At 41.0% G+C, this 26,505-nt stretch overlaps 1 protein-coding gene across 8 annotated transcripts in view; it reads right to left on the bottom strand.

The window, feature by feature from the left end:
* The window catches only part of LOC146543469 (uncharacterized), a 208,635-nt gene that overhangs the window by 126,588 nt on the left and 55,542 nt on the right, over positions 1-26,505 (bottom strand). For all 8 annotated transcript variants that reach the window (XM_085235332.1, XM_085235335.1, XM_085235337.1 and 5 more), the window contains exons 2-3: positions 12,780-12,944; positions 11,062-11,457 (exon numbers count right to left, since the gene is read on the bottom strand). The gene's annotated coding sequence lies outside the window, so the exon portion shown is untranslated. The remainder of the gene's footprint in view (positions 1-11,061; positions 11,458-12,779; positions 12,945-26,505) is intronic.

Raw genomic sequence — 26,505 nt, 5'->3', positions numbered from 1 at the left:
TTCTGACATCAAGTAATTATAAGATCCATATCATTGTCTGTTCAAGCTTTTACTTACTACCTATTTCTAGCATTCATCATAAATACACTGATAGAAAATTGCATGCTTCTTATCCTCTAAGAACAACACATGAAACTGGATGGGTTCTCATTTATCTGCCTGTAATTATACTCCACGTGTACGAGGCCACACTTTCCCGGAGTAAGACATCTGCCTGTACAGAACAGCTGTACCCCAAACCGTTGTTTAATTCTGCTGGCAATGCTGCTGCCTCCAGCAGCCTAAGTATCATTAGTTGATGCTGTCAGTACCACACACAATCCAGATGCACTCCATAGCAAAGAGGAAGAATGGATTTTCTACCACAAGAAACAACAAGCACTGCCGTGGCTGTAGAACCTGGAGTGCTGAAGAGACGGCAGATACACAGAATGGGATCCCGACTGCCATTAAATTATTGTGGAGATCTATGGGATCACTCAGTCACAAGGGGAGATCTCGGACAGCTCACTCCAAGGAAGATGAGGGAATACTATACCATTCTGAAAAGGCATCTGGTAAGGAGGCACCTTGCTCTTGTCCTTACTCTGCTGGAGAGAAAGCAGTTCTATGAAGTGAGCAGAAGCTGGAGAATGTCGGACAGTTTCCAAGGGGAGAAGTAAGAGCATTTAAACATAGTGCATAACATTTCCTTTGATCCTTATAGAGAATATTTAAAGGCAGTCACTCAAAAACCTACCAGCTTTACCTTTCGCCATGACCTCAGCATCTCAGCAGAGAAAATATACACAAAAAAATGCTACATAACGTAGTGTTATTGCAAACAGAATGGGGAGCATTTACAGGCAGTCATGCGTCTGCCACAATCTGTTTATTATCGACTAAATGATCTCAGATAAGTGAAAAATTAACAGACTTATATTTCTATGTAAGATCTACCCTTGTGCAACACCATTATTCAAGTGCTACATTCCAGGGAAAAAGTCACTTGAGTTCCTCCCAAAGACAACAGTACTGACTTGATGAATTTTTCCAAATCTACAGCTTGCACAAATCTTTTTCCAGCTGGTTAGTCACACTAAGTCAAGACAGTCGGTAATCAAGGACAACTCTACCTGATGAAGGATAGGCCCCACTTGGTGGGCCCCTCTCTCGACAGCCATTAATTGTTGCTGAAATTAAATTTTCTCCTGAAATAATCCTGGAGTCCCAAGACAGTAAAAATCCCAAAGGGAGAAATGACTATTCACCTTGTTAGGGACCTTGGTGCTCACATCCAGAGTCAGAATGAACAAAAACAAAATATTTGAAAATGAAAATAAAACTTTCAAGTTGATGTAACCCCACAAAGCCTCCAGAATGGAAGCCCCAGGTCATCAGTGAAACTTCGATATAGTTTCACATACAGAGCTCATTTTCTTTTACCAGTGTTCTTCACCTTTACTTTCATAAATAGCTCTTCTCCTTCCTTCTGTGGAGGAAAGCAATCTACCATGCCCAGGTGGATTTAATAAGGAAGGTCTAATCCTGGGAGTCAAAGAATATGAATGGATTAAAAGATTAGGGAGAAGAGCATGAAGGCTTTCACCTTTAAGGTTCCTGTTCTGAATTCATCTGATGTCAGCACTGAGCGAGCTGTGTAACCATCAAGGGGCTGTGGCTGCATGGAAATCTTTCCTTCAGCTTCAAGGAATTATAGTAAGGGATCGTTTTAAAAAAAACATCTGAATATTTTAAAAACATTTGCCGAGACTGACTGTCAACACCAAGTCCAATACCTAACTTTTCTGTTTCTTCATATTTCATCACTGTAAACCATGAAGAAAGATGGCTTTACAGCTAAAAAAAAAAAAGAAATCCCATAATTTTCACTGTAAAATTCAAATTCAAATATACCAACTTTGGCATGTTATTTTCCCACTGCTTAAAATTTCTTGAAGACCAACAGACACCCCCATCCACTCCTTTCCAGTGCAGCTTCCTGTTATTTGAGGTGTTCCTCATGTAACAGGTTACACTTGCTGTAAGTGATAATTTCCAGCAAATAAACCAAATGCACATAAAAAACCCCAACCAAAACAGAAGCAGAATCTGACTTTGGCTATTCCTCTAATGGCTGTGATCAAACCAGCCCATGTTATCCATGAATTACAACTTTAACTCCATTGTAATTTTGATAAAACTGTCTTAAAGTGGTTCGTTGCAATATTACCAATGGCTATTCGTGTAGCAGGGCTGTGCACATAAATTCTCATCCATCTATTAAGACACACATCAATGCTTCAGCTTCACAAATTATGCAAAAATTATCTTTTTTTTTTTTTTTTGCTGGTTAAGGTCCATATTTTCACTTTCACATATCCAACTGGGAATGCAACCAACAAAGTGCTCAAGAAGTAAATCAGCCATACATGGGTCCTCTCATGTAACAAGCTGCCTCAGAAAGGAGAGAGCTCAAGAAGTAGCATGCTGCTTCTAGATACTGGAATAATATTCAAAAGAGCCGAGTGTCGTATTTGGATCAGGATTTAAAACCAGCCATGATTTCCTCCAGAATTCCTTCAGCTAAAAGAGCAAGCAGCACAACAGAACCACCAGCCGTGACTGAGGCTGGTTTAGTAATAAACTCAAAACTACATAAAATGAAACTCATGTTTCCATGGCGATGAATACCTCTCTCTCTCTCTTCAGAGTGTCTTGTGATGTAGGAAACAGTCACCAGTAATATTTTGGTAGTAATCTTGGTAATGGAAAACTCATTAGTATTGTTCAAGATGGTGGTAACACCAACTTGCATTAATTAATTTTGGGATGATCTTGACAAACTGGCAGGTGAAGATGAAAGCAGTACGCTGCCCCTGTGGACAAGTAAATCATCGAAGATACTCACTTGTGACATAAATATATATCAAAAATAAACAAGAAACAAACAAAAAGAATAACCACAATAATCGCAACAGTGGTGGCTGCTAAGATGTGCAAAGCTGTTCATTTGCTTTACCTCTCTCAAAAAATCCATTTTTGCCTCAGTAAGCTTCCTCAGCAGCAAGAAGGTTTAAATCTTCTTAAACAGATAGAAAAAGTATCATCTCCTTGTTTAGCTTTGCTTAATGGCAACCAGGCATGGCCAATTGCAGATACTCTTAACAGAAGATATCTGACAGGGATAAGATCAGGTACATACAGTAGGCAAGGTCCCAAAGCTTGTCTTTATACACAAGGTTGCTCGAGGGGTATGAACTGCTAAACTCTGTCATCATCACTTAACTTACAGCGCTCCTGAATGTGAGACAGTGTTCTGTTGGAGGAAAAAACCTTCTTGAGGGCTCATACTTGCCTTTGATCCAGTGACATGTTTCTGAAGGAAAGCACCTGACAGGACAAAGATGTACTGCACTTCATTTAGTACACATGCCACATGTGGCAGCTCAAGAATCACTGTCCTGAATGAGCAGGTTTACCTGTTCCACTCAAATGCTAACAGTAATGCACTGCAACCTGCAACTACTGAAACAACAGTGGCTAACTGTTCACACTATAGAAGCAGAGTGAAAGATTTGATTCAAAAGGCACAGAAACACAGGTGCCATTTAAGCACCTAAGCAGATGCTAACAGGCCTGCACTTTATGCATAACGTCTATGCATAAGCACTTTCCTGGAAAAAACCCACAGATAAATACTGCTGTTTGACAGACACTCTCAACTTCTAGTTAACAGACTCACAAAGACCATTTACACTAAGGGCTGCAGATTTTAAAGCATAATCTTTTCCCACATGTGAACCTGGGGTATTATTAAATCAGAAACTATTCAGAAGCTTCTGAAAACAGAAATGCAACAGAGTGCTTTTGGTACAAAGCTGTCCTTACATACCTCTAACCGACACAAAACGCTAACTAGCTCTGAGTAGGCAGCAGGTACTTGTTGTGGGTATAATTCATATTCAAAATCCTCTGGTGATTTTCTTGAAAAACTGGTTTAGATTTGACTTCTCTCTGTGTCAATAGAAACTGAGCCCTTCACATTTCATATTCTTCTTTCTTTGTTTTATGCACTAAATGCGAAAAATATTCAACAGAACAGTAATGCTGTGATATGTTTCTAATTTAACAAGCAGCAAAGCTCTATTGGCTCGAAATGAAGGATTACCCTCAGGAAACTCTCAAGGAGTCAATTACACAAAGATGCGTCCATGTGTGCAAAGTTTATGAACATGATCAGCACTACATCAGAATCAATCCTGACATTATCACAGAATCACAGAATAGCCTGGGTTGAAAAGGACTTCAAAGATCATCTAGTTTCAATACCCCTGCCATGGGCAGGGTCGCCAACCAACAATCAGGCTGCCCAGAGCCACATCCAGCCTCTATATATTCTGTATTTTGTTACTTTGAAGGGCTATTTGTTTTCTCCAATGTTAATCTTTCAATTTAACCAACAAGGCACAAACGTGCCATTTTTTTTTAATTCCAGATTAGGGAGAAATGTACACAGTAAAGGACACACACAGCAAGGGGTAAGAGAAGTGACACATTACGTGAACACGCAACAAAAGCAAAGTGATTTCTTGATTTCTGATTGTGAAGTTCTCTTCTTCCTGTAATAGTGGCTCTAAAGCCACTGACTACATCAAACAAATTTCTTGCATGTTCTTAGAGATCAGCTTCCCTGAGTCTCATGGACTGATTCCAACATTCAAACATTTATTGAATTGTTATCAGTACTCTGCCTCTGGATCTCAGTAGAAATGAGTGAGATCTATTCCTAGTACTGCCCTTGAATAATGTCACATTCAGCATCCTAAATGTATTGCAATTAAACCACAAACTAATTAGAATACTAAAGACTTTTTGGTAATTAATCTTGTTGGCAAAGAGCATCTTCAACACTTACTTCACAAACAATAGCGTTTGTCAAGGGATGCCAAAAAATTTCCTAACTGGGTCTTTCCACAGCAATTTGGAATACTCGAGATTTTGGTCTTTGGTTCCCATGTCAGCTACTTATTTATGTTCCCAAAACGTACTACTAATCTTAAGACAAACATACACCATTTAGCAAATTTACCAGTGTGCCTGTTACTACTTACAGCTTTCCAAGGGAAGCAGCTTGGCCTATCACTTTCTGACCTATTTTCCTCCAGCTCCATTCCTCTCCATCCTCTTGGTTGAGTGCTGGAAGCTGCGCTCAGTTAAGTGGGATAAAAATAACAATAAAAACCCAGTGCCTACAGCAACCCTCCAGCTACAGAAGGTGAAAAGAATTACATTCTTAATTCACAAGACTCTTCTTACACATAATCATTCCTTTTAGGTAAAGGTCAAGTTACAAGATTTTTTGCATTATGCATAGTGATTTCCATTTTGGCTTATTATTCGGTGGTATAAAATTTATGATGTCAGATTTCATGACAGTTAAACCCGAGTTTGTTCTATTTCAGAATGACATCTGGGTGTAGAGAATAACAAAGCTTCTTTATTAAAATGGTCTCACATTTTTAGGCCAGCCCCTACAAAGGACATCAGATCAGCAGATGTTCAGAAAAATATTTTACTTTTCAAGTGCTGATGAACTAAAATATGGGTAGTGTTGCATAATGGGAAATGACTCATTACAGTCAATCATGAAAAATATTCAATTGTTTGGGATAAAAGTGTTTGGAAAAAAATCTATTATTTCAGTGCCATTGCAAGGCATTTTATATTCAAAAGCAAATAATCTAAGAAAACATTCAATGCCGCTGCTTAATCCATTTATGAGAAAAAAATTGGTTCTTCAAGGAAATAACTGTATAAAAGCACATGTTTTATTTGTTAATGCGTGTAGCAGATAATGATTTTTAGCTGACAGTACAATTCTTTATTATGACAATGCAACATCCTTAGTGAAAATTGAGTAGTCTTAAGGTGTTCTGTGCTGTTCATTCATGCAAAGAATTCTTGTCAAATATTTTAATGAGAAGGAAAGTATGGCAGTCGAGATTAAAAGTCAAGGTGACCTTTAACTGTGGAAAACAGTATCTACATATCACCTTACATTTTTTTTTAAGGTCATCATTTCTCTCTTGAAGAGTCACTCCATAAATGGAAAAACACAGAGCATTGAAAGAGCTAACCACAAAAACCATTCTTAGCACAAGATTAAGTTCTGTACTGCCCCTGCTTTAAATTACACATGTCCTTTGGTATAAAACTCAAATGCCTGCTGTGGTGTCTTCACTACTATGAGTACAGAAATCGCCCATTACAAAAGATAATCAATGCACAACCACTGCATGTTTCAGTACAGCACAGAGTAACATCTTAGGAATTGCCACTCTTCCCTAGAAGGAACAAAGGGGCTGAGGTCTGGCTTTAGCTACAGTGCACCAAACCAGCTGGAAAACACACCAACTATGCACCTGGTTGCATGATATTCAAGAGCGGAGAAATGGAGGGACCTCCCTTCTGTTGCTGTGCTGCAGGCTGCACGGGTTAGTGGAGCAATACTCAGCTCCTTGCAATTCATGCAGGGGTTCGTTCTGCTGCATGAGTGAAATCCTCCATCCTCAGTCTGCCCACAGACAAGTACCTGAAGAGTTTGGAAATATTCTTGTTACTGGAGATGAGACGCTAACAATTCATTGAATGCTAGGGCTTCACAAAATAGTTCCTAGTCTACTGTGAGGAACTGTGGTCAAGGGGTGATAATCTGCACCTCTGGGTGAGAGACCCACCAGAGCACTCTGCAGCGCCCAGCTGTATTTTGAGCTCTGGGTGGCATGCCAGACCTGAATTTAACCTGCAGGATCCTGCATCTGCCTCTTTTGCCCCCCTGACATTTCACAACTTCCACATTTCCCTCCATAACTGGAAGAGGCAGCAAACCCGGAGAAGAAAACCACCTGCAGTTTGGTTCCTAGAAGGTCTCAGCTTTGTTGAGAAGAACCAAACTCAAAAACCTCAATGTGGGTACAAAGAGGGGTGTCAGGTGGAGGGGGCAGGACAAAAGAGACCTTAAGGCAGCTCCTAAGCATCAGTGTGGAACTACTCTCTAACTTACATACTTTGCCTCAGAACTTATTTACTCATCTCGAATCTTTCCTCACTGGAAGCAGGTCAGGTATAACATGCCATTAGAGGGGTGATAAGGTGTCCAGCTTATGTCCAGCCTGGCATGAGCTGCCCACAGCCACAGGCAGAAATGAATGTTTGCTCCTGCCTGTCTGCAATGATACACTCTTAGTTATGTACACTACGATTACTCAAAGAAATCATCAATCATTTTTATCACTACAAACATAGTATCAAACACATATAAAAAGGCGTTTCCTAATTGCTACTGAGGAAGCAAAGGAGAAATGAAAGATGATAATAAAGTACTGGATGCCATTTCTTCTGAAAAATTGTACGTGAAATAATTTAATTAATGGGTGACACCATTTATACAAGGTTCTAAGTAAATCTTAAGTAATTATTATACCTGAGCACAATAAATCTGATTAAAAAATTGCCTATGAAAAATATTGCAGATAAAGTTGCCAAAACATGCAGTAATAGGATGCATTTATTAAAAAACAACAACGCTGGCACAGCTTTGAGCTTGGGACAGCTACAGATTTAGTAAGAATGGTGCTCATCCCCACTAAGTTTATCTATTTCTTCTTAAGTCCTGTTTACAGCAGACTATGTCATGAAATGACTGAGGCAATTTGCATATTTTTGCTAAATATGATAATCTCATTAAATAGAATCAGCTAAGATACATCACACTTTATTTCCCATATGTAATGTAGGAATAGCCCAAAGCAAGCTCTCACATTTTGGGCAAGTGAGCTTTCTGTATCATCCGGGACCCTTCACAGAGTTGAGTAAAAATTACATTTGCAAACACTATGGTTCTTCCATTTTCAGAAACATTTTAACACTCACTGAACAGCTGCTAACATCTGAAAAACAGAATACATCCCTGAACAACTAATGCTAAATACTTTCTCCATTGAACACACAACTATATTTAACACACCAGCCCACTATTTTAGGTTTACTGAACGGTGCACAAAATTCCCTTTTCAGCTGCTGAAGGGACTTGGCACCAGCTATAAAAGATTTATTGATCCAGTACTAACTAGAGTACATTACGAGTAGCCAAGTGCCAAACAGTGCCTTTGCACCAGAGCATGATTTACAAGTAAGGAAAGGAAACTGGAGTACTAATTACATACAAAACCCAAGGCTTCAAAAGTTGTGTATTTATCATTAGGATCTTGCAAAAGACATAGTTAAGACAAGCTTTTACACCATAAGCTTTTCTCCTATATAAATGCACACATGCTATTTTCTTTGACAGAATACCAAGCTCAACCTTCAAGCAACTGTTGCTACTCTTAAGACAAAGAAGTCAAGCAGTGTTTAAATCAAAATACTGAGATGATTTCTTTTTAAATGCGTAAAAACTTTACAATTATCTGTTCTGAATTGTTAGACATTCACCACATTTCTTTGCATTTTTCCACCAGGACAAGTAACAAGATAGGTAGGAGAAGTGTGTCACTGCAGTATAATGCTACGGGAGGCTCTGAACCCTGTTACCTCTGGAACAGACCGCTTGGGATGTGTCACACCTCACAGCGAAACAAGACATTTGAACTATAAAGGTGAAGCAAAACCGGTCCAAATAACTGAGGGACACGTGATGCAACGCGAAATTGAATCGAGGCCACTGCACCAAATGAAATGAGCCCAGACAAACCAGCGGTGCAGGCACTCAGAGGATGCCATCTGTCAGCCAAGGCTCCCAGTCTGCGGGTGTGACCTGACAGCGCGATGGCCATTTCATCACTGAAACAACCAAGCTCCCAGAGCTTATCCTGGTAATTAGTAAGGCATTTACCACTGCACCAGCTGGCATGAAGGATGTGAGTGAGCGCAGCAAGCACTCCAGAAACACCTACTTGAGCTTCCTAAGTCACAATCCAGAGGCTGATGTCCAGCAGCAGTTCAGGTGATGGGAACTGTGTCACAAGAAAGCAGATACAGGAAGGGAACAGCCATAACCAAAACCAGCAGAGGAAAACCATTTCTTTCATTTATGAACTCTTATTTGAATGCAGTAGATATCAGTCCTGGTATTGGAAGGTACATTGTGCATCCATTTTATGGCAACATTAAGCTTTTACAAGCTGTAAGTCACTCCAAGCATTCACTAACAGCTACTGCTGAGTTTTAGAGAGGTCCAGCACAACAAGAGATGTACCAACAGTCAAGTAATGCACAACTTCACTTCAGCCTTCAGGTAGACAAAAGATGCAGAAAATTTAAAACAAAAAGAGAATGTATAATTTAATATCTATGGTTACTTGAACTGCACCAATTATGTTACAATACATTTATAACAAGGCACACTTCCACATTTGAGGTCTATTTAAAACCTTACTAAGAGAAAAGGACATAGAAGAAGGTCTGCCTAATCAGTTTGGTAGCTAGCAGAAATAAAGTTTTCGTGCACCATCTCTCAGGACCATCAAACAGTCCTTTCTTACATGAACAGATACAGAGCCATACTCTCTAAATCCTCACTCTACTGCTCACAAAGAAATCTCACTGGTAGGCACGATTGTTTATTAAGACTAACCCTAGTTCATTTTCCAGTCGTATTTCAGAGATAAGCAGAAATTATAAGAAATAAAAATGTCTAGCAGGTAGTTTCATTTACCTCTTTTATTACAAATCCATATTCAGATATGTTAATATAAAGATGTACAATATTACATAAAGGGCACAAAACCTGACACTGTGACACTGGTGGCTGAATGGCTCGCTCATTGTAGCGGCTCTTATTCAGCTATTTTCTAGTGCTCTCATCAGTCTTTTGTGTGAAAGTCTTTGGTGAGAGTCAAGTCTGAACTGATAAGGCCTTGGAGACATAATCACTGGCCTTCATTTTCCATTGACAGCACCACACAGCCAATTCACAAACATTTTCATATTAATATTGAGCAATTTCCCTACATTCTAATCCATCAAAGTAGGCTATTAATCCTTCCCCCGCACTGTTCTCTATTCAAATGCTAACAATTTTCTTCTCACAAGCTAAAACATTTGTCCTACAGCCCCTCACACAAAGACACTGTATTGTCAGCAATGATTGATCAGAGTATTAATATGAGGGATGCGATGTAAATTGTATCAACGACACCACACATACATGCAGGAACAGTCTTTTTTAAAGGATAAACCAAATGCAAGATGTAATAATTCTCAAGGAACATTCTAACATGGTTTGTCTGGTGCATTTTATGGAAATTTATGAAGATTTTTGGAGATGTAAAATGCTTTTGGGTTGGGAATACAAATAAAAGGCAGGGATGCCTTGTGTGCAGCACCTGCCGAGGGACGACGGCCCATGGCTGGGCCTGGCTCGTGGGCTCAGGGCAAAGAGCAGAGGAGCTACCAAGAGCCACTTGCTTCCTAATACCCAATTGTATACCAGTAGAAAAGAAAATAAGACCCAGATATCCCTTTAAAGTGGAAAACCTCTCATCTTACAGGTTGTAAAACTAAACACCAAGGCCAGAAGCAGCTCCACCTCTTGCCCTTGCCACAGTGGTCTTGCAGAGGCCCGCAGAGCAGCAGACCCTGTAGGGATGCACTTTTCACCAACAGCACAGCCAGCACAGGGAAAGGATAAGAGCCTCAGCCGGGTCACCCCCTGCGCCCTAGCTTCAGATGATTTGGGGTTAGTTATTAAAAGATGATATGTGCCTTCTCTGTGAAAATGCAATGGAACCAGCAATTTCTGCTGGGATTATGGAAGATTAGCACAGGAAGAAAACGAAGAAGGGGGATGATCCGTGAAAGATGTGGTGGTATGAAGGAGGACAGACCAGAAAGTGGGGAAGTGAGGCTGCGGAGGCATGCAGCTTTTGGACAGCCAGTGCACCTGGCACAGAGCAGAGCATCTCACGGGTGTGCAACACATGGCAGGGCGCAGGGGCTTTTGGTACATGACATCCTTACAACGAGCAGTTAAAAACATTTGTACTTTAAAGCCACTTAGGAGCTTTTCCAATTACTTACATTAGCATTCTGGCAAACAGTCAATCCTTTCCAGTGTTGAGTCAGACTCCTGAATCCGCATCAAAAAATTGTCCAAACAGCAATTTTTTCTTTTCTCTGCTCTCAGGCAGCTGGGAAGGGTACCACGAACTCTCCCTCTCTGAGAGGGAAGGAGGCATTCATCCTGCAGTGCACAGAGCCCCACCTCCCAACACCCATGAAAGGTCACCTGAAGATAGGGTGAGGGCTAAGGAAGCTGTTCTCCCTCACAAAAGCAGCAGATCCACAGGATAAGGGCCATAGCTGTTTCTGGAGAGGGGTACCAAGCAGCATGTTGCCTCCATCGGGTGGGCAGTGGTCCAGCACAGCCGTGAGTCATCGTCCCATGGAGCCACTGGGTGTGTGCTGAAGGCAACCCTTGGGATGAGATAAAAACAACAGCTTGTGGTGTTTAACACTCGTGGTGCTGAACATCTCACAGCAATTTTATATACATAAGGGTGTTTACTCTAGCTGAAACACAGCCAAGGCATCAAGGTTAAGCTTCTACCGATATAAACTAAATTGGATAAAGCATTAGTCATTTCCTGTCCCAAGCTGCTATGCATTGTGATATACATTATGAAATAGTAATTTTAAGCTCAGAAATAGATTGACTTCGTTTTTTAATTTAAATAATGTTATTTTGTAATTAAGCTATTAAGAGCCGGAAGAGCGGTTTTGTTCATGGGCGTTATACTGTTTGTAAAACCCAAGGCTGGATACAGTTTGCTACAGTTGCTCTCCTGCAAAAAATAAAGCCTCAAATTACATCATTATAAAAATCAAGTCTCTAATACATCACACTCCATTTAAGCAGAAACAGCAGGAAAAGCAGATGCCATCCACTGCAGGGTTTATTTTCAAAACTGAAACTCACACACAAAAGTCCCAAAAAATCCAGCAGCACGGAGACCGTACCATTACACAAATTTCACTTCCAAGGACAGGCTAAGGTTGTGGAAACCTACATTTGCAGCGCATGCTGGAGAAATTTCTTTGTGCCCCAGGCAGCAGGACCGGTGGGTCCCCACGCCACGCGGGGCTATGCCCCAAGTTTAGCAAGTTTCAGGTCACACTACAAAGACTTCCTTTCAGTAAGCTTTGGTCAAAGCCTGTTTTTCTTGTTCTTTGATGAGGCAAGTTTTTTTTTTTTTTTCCAAGACAGAACGGGTTCTATTTTAAACAGTTTAGTGTTATAATAATTATTTTCAGCTGTGCCGCAAGTGTTCTAAGACCAAGTAAGTGGAATTTACAATCATCTCTGGAGAAAGACTGCCATTAGTAATAAAGAATAGGTTTATCCATTTCTCATATGTAAGTCAGATTCACTTCGTCAGTCTCAAGATTTGACAAAGTATAATTCAGAACGATTCAAGCTCACCTTCCACTGGACTGAGTAATCAGATTAGATGAGGAAACGTAGCAGTAGTTCTTCAGAACTTACTGTAAGACTCTTTAGGAACCTCACAGTATATATGCCACCTCATTTCCTCAATAATACATGCCTGTCATATATAATTGTGTATACAAAACTTACAACCGTGTCTCACAAACTTAGCTTCAGCACCGGGAATAGGAACTTGCAATTCAGAAATGGAAAATCTTGAGTTTGAAGCTTACTGATGTTTGTAAACGCCACAGTTACTGCACGGGAAATGGAATAGAAATCAAAAGTGTGCACAGCTGTGAGATCGTACCAGCATGTAGACAGCAGCCGGTGTCGTGTTCCTTGACCCTTCTACTGGCAGGACTGCTCCTAAAAGACACTGCCTCCAAGGTGATGTCTCAGCACTGCATTCTTAATTGGTTGATTTTTTTGACAGCGGTGCTGCTTCTTGGATATAATAGAGTAGATGAAAGACCTTTAAAAATACCAAGTATGACACAGTTTAATTCGGCTAAAAGATTTTTTAAAAATAAAATTAAAAAAATGACAACCGTATGAATTAATTTGGTAGTACGTGAGGTAGAATGGCAATTTAAAAAGTCAGAAAGAAAGCAGAGGTTTATTTTGAAGTTAAGACTTCTCAAAAAATAATAATTTATTCTTTTCTGTGAAAATATCAGCATAGATTTGAGCCTAACCATTAGCATACAGTGAAGTGAGAATACAAATGCAATTCACTGGAAAGAAATACTCGTGTGTTGGTATTTGCATCTGGGTTCTTTTTGTTTTGGTTTTAAATTTTCCTGTTTTTGAGTTCAAATGTACTTTTGCATCACACAAAAATATGATAAAATAGCGTTCTTTTATGAGTTAATATAATTCCGAGAAGAATGACTTTGGCCAATTGGTGCAGTGGCTCACTGCACCGGTGAGCAAGGTTTTCTGCACTCACTGGTCCAAAGTCTGAATGCTACGCAGGCTGAATAAGGAGATGAATTTAAAATGTGTAAATGACGAGTTTGAAACTTGACTGGATCAGATAAAAGATACCGTATTTAACACTTCACTCTCTGTTTTTTAGAACGTATTTGAAATCAGTTGAGCAGAATAGTCAAGAAAAAGCTCATAATTGCCTTTGAGCTGCTCAATTTTGCCTAGGTAGAGAACTGAAAGCCTTAAAAAGTGGATGATGATAATTAAGGTAAAAATATACCTAACTATGCGGTAGGAATTTTCATGAATGATTACTGATAGAAAGACTGAAAACAAGCAGAAGAAGTTTTGAGGAACGGTGTGTGAAAAGATTGGTAATTTACAGCATTTCTGTACTTTATAGAAGGCTAATCAAATAGTGCTCAATTTATCTTTGACCCTTCAGAAATACTCCCAGGGGCCTACTCAGCACAGTGACCTTCTTCCTTCAAGAAGGAGGATTGCTGCCTTCTATTTTATTTATATTTTAAAGTACAGAAAATATCACATCACAATAAAGCAATCAACCAGTAGCCTGTGCGCTCCACTAACTGGAAAGGACAGAAAGTCAGTGAGTAGATAATTATTCAAGGTCAAACCTTTCTAGTGTGGTGCCAGAAAAAATAGCAAACAGTGAGGGTTAGCCAATACTTCACAAACACTTGTTTAAGGATTTCCTAATTACTATAAGTGGTTCCTCTGGCCCTGGCACTTAAAAAGGCAGCTGGATATGCATGATGTCATCCCTTCTTCCCATTATCTCTGCAGTAAATTTACAGGATTAAGAAGCAAGCAAGACTAAATAGTTAAAATAACAACAAATTCTCATGTTTCCTACCATTAAGAACTGTTTTCTCCTGTCATAGAAAAATGAAAAAGCAAATTGAAACGGATGCAATTAACTGCTTAAGTACATTTGTATATTAAGTACATTTTGTCTAAAAGTCAGAAAAATGCAACTTCACATACTTCTCTGTTTAAAGACCACGTGTAAGCAGCGTAGCCACATCATAGCAACACTTTTTGCTATATCTCCAGTTTTAAAGAAACAGATATAAATCACAAGCTGATCAGCCAATTTAAGTTCAAAAGCACTGATTTTTGCACAGGTAACATTCAGTGCTCAGGTACAGCTGGGCCAGTGCCTTATGGTGAATGCTTTATTCCAGCCCTGCACAGCACAGTTTCTGTTAGGACACAGATGCAAGAGAGATGCAAGAACCACAAAGATACTGTAATACATGCTCACAGGACACTGCAATTAACACACTGCCCTTCCCTTTGAGATCACCACCAGTTTATACAGCCATGACTGTTGCTTCTAGCTGGGGCAGTGCTGGAGAACAGAAATCAGACACAGATCACACACAGAACTGGAGGGGATGGAAGGGACCTCCAGGGATCACCGAGTCCAATCCCAATGGAAATGGCAAACACAGCTTATCATCTCCTGCCTGACTTCAGCTCTACTTGATGTTCACCTGCCCAGACAAACTCACTCTTCAGGAGTTTCTAGCTACTCCATTTGTTTTCCCAGTTTTTCTAAATCCTTTTTTTTTTCCCCTGCATATTTAATCTTATAATCCCCACTACAATTTCCTCCCACATTTCAAAGTCTCTGTAATCCGTGTATACGCAAACGTCACCAGCTCTCAGACTGGGCCCAGGTTATGCTCAAGGTGGTGCAAATTGTTCGGTGAAATCATCCTTCAGCACACGGATTAGTTCTCCTTCATTTCCACCTGATGTGCCAGGGAATCTAACGTGAAGCTAAGCGGAGGAACATGAACACTGACACGGGCATCTCCAAGCAGTCTTACTGAATTCTTCCCATCTTTGGCTCAATTACTGTACGGTGACTTTTTTTTTTAATTCCCAACATTATTCCAAGTTACCAATTAAGCCAGTTTGCCTGGCAGAATTCCTGTCCCTCCCATCCCTGGCTAGCAGGAGTAGCTGAATGCAGCACGAATACTGTTTAACAACACGCCAGAGGTTCATGTCAATGTTATAAGTCAATTTCCGTGTATTATGCAGTGATATGGCTCAACTGCATTTGTCCTGTAGTCTGCAGCTTCAGATATAACAAACAGTCACCAATTTAATTACGTGTTCCCCACCTAGCAAGAAAGCACTGAGTGTTTTTCTTGGATCGGGTTTATTTACATCCAGAATCAAACAGCATAGTTTCCCAGCTGCCAGCATCTCCAAGCAGAAGGACACATCTGGGAGCTCCTACTGTGGCCTTCTCTAAGTAACTGCGAGCACTTGGGGTACTCTGGCTGGAGATTCTCCCTGCTCCAAGCGTGTGCAGTGTGCAGGGGTGGCCACCTGTTCTATGTATTCACTGCTTGCTGGAGCCAAGGGAGGCATTTCTATTGCCTGCAAGAGTTATGAGTCCAACTGGAAATTTGTCTCCAGAAGTAAATGACATGAGACCCAGGGCTACAGTTGGCTTTCAGAAACAGCCCAAAACTGGCCCAGCTTTATGTTCACTAATGGCACAAGCTGTTGATCTCCCTCACATCACAGCAGGTACAACTTCTGCAAACCCCAAGTGCTGTCCCAGCCACACGCACTTTTTCTTACGGTGACTTGGCGAAAGAAAAGAAGGGGGAATGAATGCTGCCATGTTTCAATATGAACACCAAATGCCATTTGCAGATGCAGATGTACATGCCATAAGTGACTGCTAGACCTATCCTGACCTTCTGCACCACAGACACCATCGACATCTTCCATCTTCTATGGACACTGTTCTGATGGGGTGTACAAGGTGAGAAAACAGTTGGCTACATCAGCCTTAGGACATGTAATGCTCAGAACGAGTCCTGCTTTATGTGCTCCTTCAGGAAAGCTACCAGCACAACCTTCAGTGCATCCACGTGAGCACATACAGCTGCCTCTGTTCCAAGAGGGCCACGAGGCAGTACGTACACTACACGTGTAGGCAGCTCAGGTTTAGAGTCTGCAATGAATTCACACCAGCCCATTCAGGATGGATGAACTGCTTTAGCCACCATTCAAAGGTCAAGAACAGTGTAACCAAGGGCATAAAAAAGCACAGCAAGGGTGGCTTTTATGGTGCACGATAAGATGGCGAGAGCCCATCCTTCCATCTGAAGAAAAAGAAAGGGAAAGCTTTAAGCTTTAACTCATCTCTGCAAAGCAACAGTCAATCCAGAATCCACAACACTCAGCTTTTCCCCTTGCCTTCTTTTGCCTTGGTTCTCTGTGTCCTAAAATAGCCACACCATCACTGTCTGATATCTTAATGGATGCTGTTATGTCAGAAAATAATTTACTCGGGAAAAAATCCCTCACCAGACACTGGGAGCAGCATGGCCAGCATTAGCTTAACTGAAAAATAACCTCTCCTGGCACATCTCCTGAAATAAGCAGATTTTCAAATTATACAGCCCCTGCCATAACAGTAATAAAATAACAAAATTAAGGGCTTTTTTATTTATAAGTAAATGCTTTCTTCTACCTTTTATAATGTCCACCTCTTAGCATAACAAAGCTTTTCATAGCTTACTAATGGCTCCCTGTCACTAGTGCTGAGAACTATTATCACTGCTCTGCCCCTTCACATGGGCCTTTCAAACATCACTGTTTCACTTAATTCTTTCACCTCCTTCAGTTCAAATGCAATAAAAACCTTTCACTGGCTGACAACTAGAAAGGCAGAACAGCCTCCAACTGCTGTATAATTCAGGAGTGCTCTTTCTCATTTTAATTGGCTGCCTAATTGGAATGTTTATGGGTTCTGCGATAGCTTGGGATGAAAAGGCAGGGTGAGCAATTATGTGCTCAGCATTCCTATCTGGCAGAGTTAATAGTTTTTTTTTTAAAAAAAGCTAAAGTTCACTGGAATGCCATGTTTTTGTTCTCTAAGAAATACCTTGATTTGAAACAATGTAATCCCCAAGTCAGAAATTATGTCAAGCTGTGCTTATCCAGTAGCAAGTTTGAGCTTCTGGAAGCCTCTTTGCTCCTTTTTGATGTTAGCATAACATGAAGAACAGGAGGCTATCTGGTGGCTGTCAAGTTTTTAACCGCATGCTCTCTCACTGGCTGGAGATAAGATGTAAGCAGAGCACTTGATGGACTTTATTAATTCTCTGGAACGAAGGTTTGTCTTTCTTGGCTCAATGAATGACTTCATTCTAGTAGATGAGGTCACCCAAGTCAAGGCAATAAAGTTTCTGATATTCACATGAAAGCTAGTTTTTCAAAGCTGCCAGCCTCTAAAAAGAGAAGCACAAGAGTTTTCTCATTTACCTACATTCTAATTGCAACATCCAGCCTGCTATCCTACCTATTCTCTCCCACACAGGGCTGTGTTTCAGCTGAAGAGCAGGTCCAGTACAGGCCCAAATTTAAGGAAAAGAAAAAAACAAAGGTTTTTTTTTTGCAAAGTGATTGTCAAAATGCCAACAGGGAGAGAAAATGTGCTTTCCAACCTGACCGGTCCGGCTGCACTTCCCCTGCCTGCCTGCTCTGCGGCTGCAAACACCTGGGGCAGAGCCCAGTGCTGCTGCAGTCACTGTGAGCAAGAGAACCCACCTGCTGCCAACACAAGGAAGGGACATGAAAGGACACCACGCTCCTTGTAGGACTTGTATCTCCTGTGCTATTAGCTGTAGCTCTAGGGTGTGTTTACAGACAGTCCTTCCGAAAGTAAAATTAGCCCTCTCCACTTTCCCTGTTAATAAATGCCATGGAGTTGAGAACCGGTGAAGAGGAGTTAAAATGGCTGAATTCTTCGTAAATATCAGAGTTCTTCTCACAAAATTTTATAGAAAGATCTCTATTATTTTGTCCTTTTTACTTTTCAAAAACTTGTAAATGAGAAACAGTCTCTCAAGTGCTCCTCGTGCCCAAGCAAATATAATAAGCAACACCTTTTGACCCACTGAACCCACGCAATGCATTTCAGGCTAATCTGACACACGGATTTCCTATTTTCAGCTAACCTGAATCTCCTTGGTCTGGTACGAGGGATTCTATCTCACTCTACATTCCTCTTTTCCTCTTAAGTGGTGTCACTGCTTCTAACAGAAAACGCACAGCACTGTAGATTAGTAAGGTCATCGTGCAGCGTTTGCAGCCTGTTTCTGCAGCGTCCCCATGCACGCTGCCACAGCTCTCCAGCAGGTGCAGTTGCAGCCGCAGCGTGCAGCCGAAGAGGAGCACCCACCCCAGGCACGGCCGCATGGCAGGCAGGGCTGACATACCAGGTCAGTGCCACAGGATGATGCTGCACAAGAGGAAGGGCCGCAAGCTCCGGAGATCCGAGATGCTGTGGGCTTTTTCTAACTGCTTTCATAGGCACCATGGAGAAATGAAACGGCGCCATTAAACTCCGGAGCTAGAATTTTACCCCGGGTTTTATTGCCATCTGGAGCCTGAAAACCTGTAGAAGCAATGACTTGTTTGAAAGGTCAGAAGTCTGCACCACATCAGAGAACCCCGTTCTGCACAGAACATACTTAGGAAATGTTGACCTGGTGCATGCCAGAAGGGATTTCTAGCCGCAATAGCTCCCAACAAGCTCTCTCCAAAGGACTCGCTTTCAGATTCACATGCATCAGCCAGGAGTCCAAGCGATACAAAAATAAAATATGACAAGCTGTATCCTTGCCAGATATAGACTTACCTAACTTATAAGAGGCCAATTTAGTAATTAAATAAGAACTCCTTTAAATAAGCTGTCGGGTAAACAACACCCACCCTTAAACTAATCTTTGTTCACATTTACTTACAGATTATAACTTGCTGATATTAAAAATATTACAGGAAAAATCTGATTGCTCAAGATGTCCGTCTCATTTTATGGGCAGAGGCAATTCAGAGAAACCCATATGTTTGGTACGTGTCCAAACATGTGGACGCTTATGCAAACCAACAATTCTTTGAAGTACACTGCTTTCTAAAGTCCAAGCTGAAACCTAACATTTAATAATCAACAAAACAGGCAGAGCTAAGGCAGAAACTCTCTGCTAAACTCCACAGGACTGGGATATGAGAGGAGGCGTCTCTCTGAAGTGACATTATATTCCCAGATGTGTTGTAAGAGAATAAGGGTCTGTCTTAAGATGGTCTGTAGACCCTATGAACTTCCTTGTTTCGTGACTTTAAAGCAAGAAGAAAAATAAATAATGAAACATATTAAAGTCATTATTGTAGCTGTGTGCATCTTCTGAAGGTTTGGGTTGTTTTCTGCTGTTCTTTTTTTTTTTTTTTTTTTTTTTTTGAAAACTCCAACCTTTGAAAACAAGGCCCGGTGAAATTAAGGGCAGCAAATCTACTCTGAGATACATTTTTTATATACTACTAAATTTACATGTGGAACTCATTGTCACAAGATATTATTAAAGCCAAGAGCTTAGCAGGATTCAAAAAGGCTTAGACATTTATGTGAATAATAAGAACATCCACAGTTATACTAGAGAGGAAAAAGACATTTATAAGTGATACTAAAACTCACACTTGAGGGCATAAGCCAATTGCCGGCTGCACTGGTTTAGGAAGAAAATCCCCCAATTGACACTTTTTCCATAACTGTCTATTACAGGTTTCTTTGAACCTTCCTGCCAGCATCTGGTGCAGACCAACGTCACAGGCTATCCAGGGCTGATCCAGTCCAGCAGGTGTTGTGTTCTTAATCTAAAACTCCTTTTAATTTAAAGCTGTCGTGAAACATTTTGAAAAGACTGCTTATTCCTCGCCTAATCCGATAGCACTTGGCAGCTTTGAAAACGGGTAATGGATATTCCACAGTTCTTGGAACATCCACCAAGAAGAGGGTGGTTATTCGCAACGTTTCCTCATGTCTGACGCCAGGACCTGTTCTCCTTTAAGTGGCACCAGCCTCTGCAGGTCTGTATGCACATCCCGCCCCAAACAAAACTCTGACCTACAAACCCTCCAAGTTTTGCAACGCCACGGAGAAGTCTCCTGATGTGCAGCGTGAGGTGCCACTCCCAAATACGAGCAGTTCAGTGACTGGGAGTGTTGAAGGAAGCCGCAATTGTAAGCAAAGAAAAGCCTGAAGAGGGCCAAGGAGTGACGCTACGAAAAGGTCAAATGAATGAGATCTGCGGGGCTGTGAACTGATTCACTTTCCTCCATTAAACAGTCGAAAGGCACTGATACTGCTAATGGTCTGGAAATACGTATCCACAACAAACAGCATTTGCTACTCGTGTGTGTGTCTATGTGCACACAGACACCATGGGAGGAAAACGGTGGCCCCTCTCCTTTCTCCATAAACTTTGCTCTCTTATGCTAAACATCACAGCTCAATCTTTGATTACGTTTATTAAGTTTAAATATGGAATAAAATGATTTTTCTGCTTGGAATAAAATATCAGGGATGTGATATAATATTCAGAAGAAAAGTCAAAATGACCCTTAAAAAAGAAATGCATAAACTCCTAGCATTGAATTTATACTACTTAGCATCCCATTAAAAATATTCAAAATATAAATCAAAATTCAAGGGTATAACTTACATTCAATTTCAAATTTATGGCATTTTAAAATAGGATGATTTCCTCAAATGTGCAATAAATTTGGTTTTGTGGAATTGCACATGCCACCTTATCATGACAGTTGCTTTATCTACACAGTCCACTGAAGCCTAGTCACTTTATATAATCTGAATTCACAAATCAACTGTCGTCTTCACTTCACTGATTCATTGCTGATGGGCCTTTCACAAGGTAAAAAATCCTTTCCGAGTTGACAAGAGTAATAAATGGAGAGGTGAGAGCTGCCTCTCCATCCTGCTGTTCTATTGTGCTGCCGATAGTGACACATGGCAGAATAAGCTCATAAACCAACCTCAGCTTTTGACCTCTGCAAAGCAAACGGAAACAGAGGGGCGTTTATGATGATGACTGTATTTAAAGACTGATAATGACCAGATAAACCTTCGAAATCTAACCAGTCCAAACAACAGATTGGAAAGAGGAGGCAGTTTTCTGGTTTTCACTTGATGCAAAAATGTCGACGATGCAGCTATGAAACTTTCAGAACAGTCTAGAATACTGTTCAGCTGCATCAGCTTGTGAGACACTTAACCACGTGCACATGGGAGCAATCTTGATAAAGACTAAATATGTAATTGGGCTCTTTTTTTCCAGAACGTTCCAGATTACATGGAAACAACACAAAACCAGCAACTCAACTAGGACAGGATGACATCCCAGGAGTATCTTTTTTAGGTTTGGAGCATTTCTTTGATCAACACTGCTCAAGAGAGAAAGGAGAGATTAATTAAAGACAAAAAATTGTTCGGTAGGATCCACAGCATGATCTGTAGTAATGAATCCATTTTTTTTTAACAATGCTCCAAGACTTTCTTCCCTGCCTGATCCGTGAGGGCAGGAGCTGCACACAGCTGGGTGGTGGCTGTACCACCACGTCTGGGAGCTGAGAGCTCAGGCTGTGCCCATGCACAGCACCAGCTGAGTCCCGAGGCCCAGGAGGAGCACAACAAGCACTTCGTGGTGGCCACAGAAAATCCCAGAATACAAAAATCCACCTGGCATCCCTTACTTGCAAAAAGCTTTTTACCTGTATGTAAAAGTAAATTAATACGCATCCCAGCTGTTACGATGAGGCTTCTTGCATCTCCACTAGTAAGATTAAATCTCTAACTATGCTAAACGTACTCCTATTTTCAGTGATACGCTGTCCTGTTTTATTCATGAATATATAATTCCTTCTGCACAGTGCAGAATGGCTTATCAGAGTCTGTAGTCACTTTCAAAGCCACACACTGAATCTTAAGCTGGAAGCAGTAACAGTAATCACTCAATCACCTAAATTTGGTGAAGTTAAATTATAAAAAGATTCTTATAAAATCAATAAAAAGGCTGAAGTTTGGGTGGATGCTGGGAGAAAACCTCAGCCTTGCAGTAAGATCTGCTCCTATGCACACCTGCTGCCATCCACGGCTGGGTAACACCATGAACACGACATGATTTTTAATGGCCTTCCTGCATTTTCTACGTTCACTCAAATGGATTAAAAAAAAAAAAAAAAAAAAAAAAAAAGTTATTTCTTAACTCTTTCTTCCAAGTCCAAAATTCAATAAATCATAGAGGAAATATTCTCCAAGTAATGCTAGTATTACTTCCAAGTTGTGTAAAACGTACACCAGCCAAAATAGAGAATAATGATAAGAACAATACTACCACTGAAGTCTCCAGATACCAAGATTGTGTCAAGTACCAATGACTGGTGCTGATACTATCCAGTGCTTCTTCTCAAAGCTGCAGGGTGACAGCCAGGGTCCGAGGGTCGCAGCACAGGATGACTGGCACCCTGGTATTAGCCTTGGAGGGCTGCTGCAGAAATAGTGGCAAATGTGACCTGGGGAGCTCAGGTGCTGTGACCTTCAGCAAGAATGAAAGGCAGACTAGGAGTTTCCTCCATTCAATCTTTCAGATCCATTACCTTGTGCTCTGCTCAACTGACTGTGGCTCTCAGTGCTCACTGCACACAGCGGTACGTGAAACCCAAAGCAAGGCTCCTCATTCCCAGAAGCCATGCTATCACCTGTTGCACCCTAACTGCACCCGGTGACTGTGGGCACACACTTGGCTATGTCAGAGCACTGCGGACTCCAGCACCAGCTGAACATGCCTGGCAATACAGCCACACCTGGCTGAAAGTATCCTCTGCCAAAAAAGCCACAACAAAACAGAACAAGAGCGAATACACTGTATTTGCTAGGCAACACTGAATTCTGTTAGCATATTACAGGGCTGACGTGCTCCAGTTCCTCACAGAGTCAGTCTCAAAATGCCTTCTAAACAAAGCCACTTCTATTCTCACTTTGATAACCGGCTGCAGAAGCCGTGCTTGGAGCAGCATCAGCTTTCAGCAAGAGGCTGGGTTTTGAGTTGCAAGCAATATATGGGCTAGAGGGCAGGCATTGGGACCTCATGCCAGGACAGTGGGAATTATCAAAGAGAACCTCCATTTAAGGAACGTTCACCGGCGAGAAGAGATTGCTCTAAAACAATTCGTTGCAGCCACCAGCCCAAGCTGCCCCTGCCTTCAAGTGCCACATTTTACCATGGTAGCCCAGCACACCCCGTGGAGCTTGGAGGGTGAAGTTCTTGGCGAGGAAGGTGGGAGGTTTTGCTCGATGGGAATTTCTTCCCCCCAAAACATACACTCGTATGTAAAAATCAATTGCTCCTGCTGTCTGATTATTTCATGCACTCTAATTTGGCTTAGTTTGAAAAATCAGGTGTACTGCTTCATAATTAAATTATTCAACAAAACCTCAACTATAAAGCATTCTGCAAAGACCTAATTAAGAGTATGATTTGATAAAAGCACATTCTGCAGTTTTAGTTTACATTCCCAGAGGAGCGAGGCCATCATGATTTCACACCTCACACATTTGGGGCTTCACAGAGATTTGGGGGTATTTTTTCACCTCTTTTCTTTTCCAAAGCTGATTTTGAACTATATAAAGAAGTATTGCAGTCTTAGATCATATCAATTCATTAACCATTGGCAACACACAGTTTGGATTAAAAAAAAAATTAGCCCTCCCTACCCCCCCAAAAAAAATCCTAATAGAAAGGCATCATGCAAAGAGCACTATTTCAAAAGTTGGCCCTTGTTCAAGCTACATATGGTCACATAATCTTTTAAAATGCGTGATTCAAGTCTCAATTTAATTATGTAATAGCACAAATGGAATTACATTGCAGATGAAGTGCAGTATTTCAGCTCCAACACGTACCAGAGTTGTGAGACCGACCCAAACTTATTTCATTTGGTCACTGCATTAGGGGGCTTAATTTGAATGCAAGGCACATAGCAAACAACAATTTCAATATACCATCTACTCCTCCTCATCTAAATTATAATACTTGCTGGGCTAGGCTCCATTACAAAGATAATTTGTCAGGCAGCTTGCATTTTTCTTGAATGCATTTTATTTACAATGTATCTTCATGTTATTTGTTTAAAATTGCAGATACACATATTTCCCATGTATGCATCTGCTATATACGACCCAAGTGGAACATGGTTTATCAGTGCCTTTGGAATCAACAGGAAAAACCAGCCTTCCTCTGACAACGCATCACAAATGCAAAATCCTAATTGGCTCATCCCACAAGATTCATACCTTCCACGCTGCAGCAATGCATACTGTCCTGTTTCCCCCATGCTTCGGCCTCATTTCCCTCAAGCTGAAGGGGATTCTTCGACCTGCACACCATATGGTTGTCATCTTGAGAACGATGGGAGAACACCCTTAGTGTCAGGTTTGGGATCTGATACTGATCTTATTCAACAGACCAGCCACACATTGGAGTTATTTCTTCACGTTTTAAGGTTTTGGGGTTTTTGTGTAAACTATTAAATACTGGCTGGATAAAGGAATACCTATCTATATTTAAGAAGGACTAGAGAAACTGTAAATCAGACAGTATGGGTCTGGTACTGTGACCAACCACCACTTTCTAAGCATTCAAGGGATTCTCAAGAACAAACACTGTGTCCTTAACCTGATCGATACTGCTCAGGAGTGAGAATGTGGTGGTACGATAGCTCAATCCACAAAACAATTCTCTCAGTGCTAAGCAGCAGTCAAAAAAGAAAACAAAAGATTGGGAATTACTAGCAAATGAGACGAAATTCAAATGTGCCTGGTACTGTGTGTAGCATTGGGATCCTCAGATAAAAACAACCATCAGCACCGCACCTCCAAAGAGATGAGGGACTCTGCTAGAGGTCTGGTATAACTGTGGGCATGGAGGGCAAACAGGCACTTCCCATCCCAATGGAAGAAGAAGGTGGTCTTGTGTGAAGTTCCAGAACAGTCAGGAAGCTCCCTGCTCTTGTTTTTCTGAAGACCATTTAGGGGAGAAAATATGCTAGGCCATATGTCACTTTACCTTAAATTAATATAGACACAAATAATTTTCTTCTTTGACAGTCTCTGCATTCTTAGATGCAGCTCTGGCTTTAGCGTAGCTTTTGGCTGTGGCTTCTGAAAACACTTCGCAACACAACTTCAGGAAACAGTTCAGATTAAAATAACAGAAGGCTGGTAGACAGCTGTTCAGAAATAAAATGAAGTGGTTAGCAGGTTGGCTTCACGTTTGATCCCAGGAGGATTTCTGTCTTGGTCCCAGGTTCAGCTCGACAATTTCAATAACAACAAAGAAATACAGAGCATGCATGTAAACTTGAAGACAACTGCAAAATGTTATGTAGGAAACATATACACAAATAAAATCATTAATTACTTGTTAAGAAGCAGCACTAGAGAAAAACAAGGAAAAGCTGAGGATATTTAACTGGAGTGCTGCATCTTAAGGGCACAGAAAGTGCTTACCGCATTTTGCTCATCATTGCTGAGGCTTCAGCTGAAATATTGCAAGAGCCCTCTCAGGAGAAAAATAAACAAACAAAGACAATCTCACTATAAACTAGAGGTGGCTGCATACCTAACGACAGTCCAGTGCAACAGAAACATGTGAAACCATACCCTAGGTTACAGTTTGCTTCCAATCCATTGATTGGAAATCAATGCCATATTCTCCATATCCCCAGAAAGCTACAGCCAAAATTACTTTGCAAGCTACAAAAATCTTGAGAAAATGAGCCTGATATTATAGAGGAAAAATGCACCAACACCAACACTTTATGTTTGTTTGGTAAGTCTGAAAAGCAAATATAGCTACTTTAACTGTGATTAAAAAAAAAATCACAAAGCTTTCATGTTGCCTATGTGCATCACAGCTTGGCTAAGCCTTTCTGCCAACCACATCAAGGTGGAATTCAAACAGCACAAGAGCTCCTCAGAGTACAAACACAATTCTGCACAGTTTGGGTGAAGGTGCCTCTGACAGACAGTGAAGCACAGACCTCAATGCACAGAGTGTGGCACAGTCCTGCCACCAACACTGAATGACTGCGTTCTAGAGAGAACACCAGAACAGAAGATCAGACAAGCAACCCAAAGCCAGAGAAGAACAAGGTTTGCCTTTTTTTAGCTCCCCAAACAAAGCAGGGTG

This window comes from Meleagris gallopavo, chromosome 13 (genome assembly GCF_905368555.1).
Source record: "Meleagris gallopavo chromosome 13, MGAL_WU_HG_1.1, whole genome shotgun sequence".
NCBI lineage: Eukaryota > Metazoa > Chordata > Aves > Galliformes > Phasianidae > Meleagris > Meleagris gallopavo.
The sequence above is the reverse complement of the archived record's forward strand: the minus strand, read 5'-3'. Positions and strand labels throughout refer to the sequence as shown.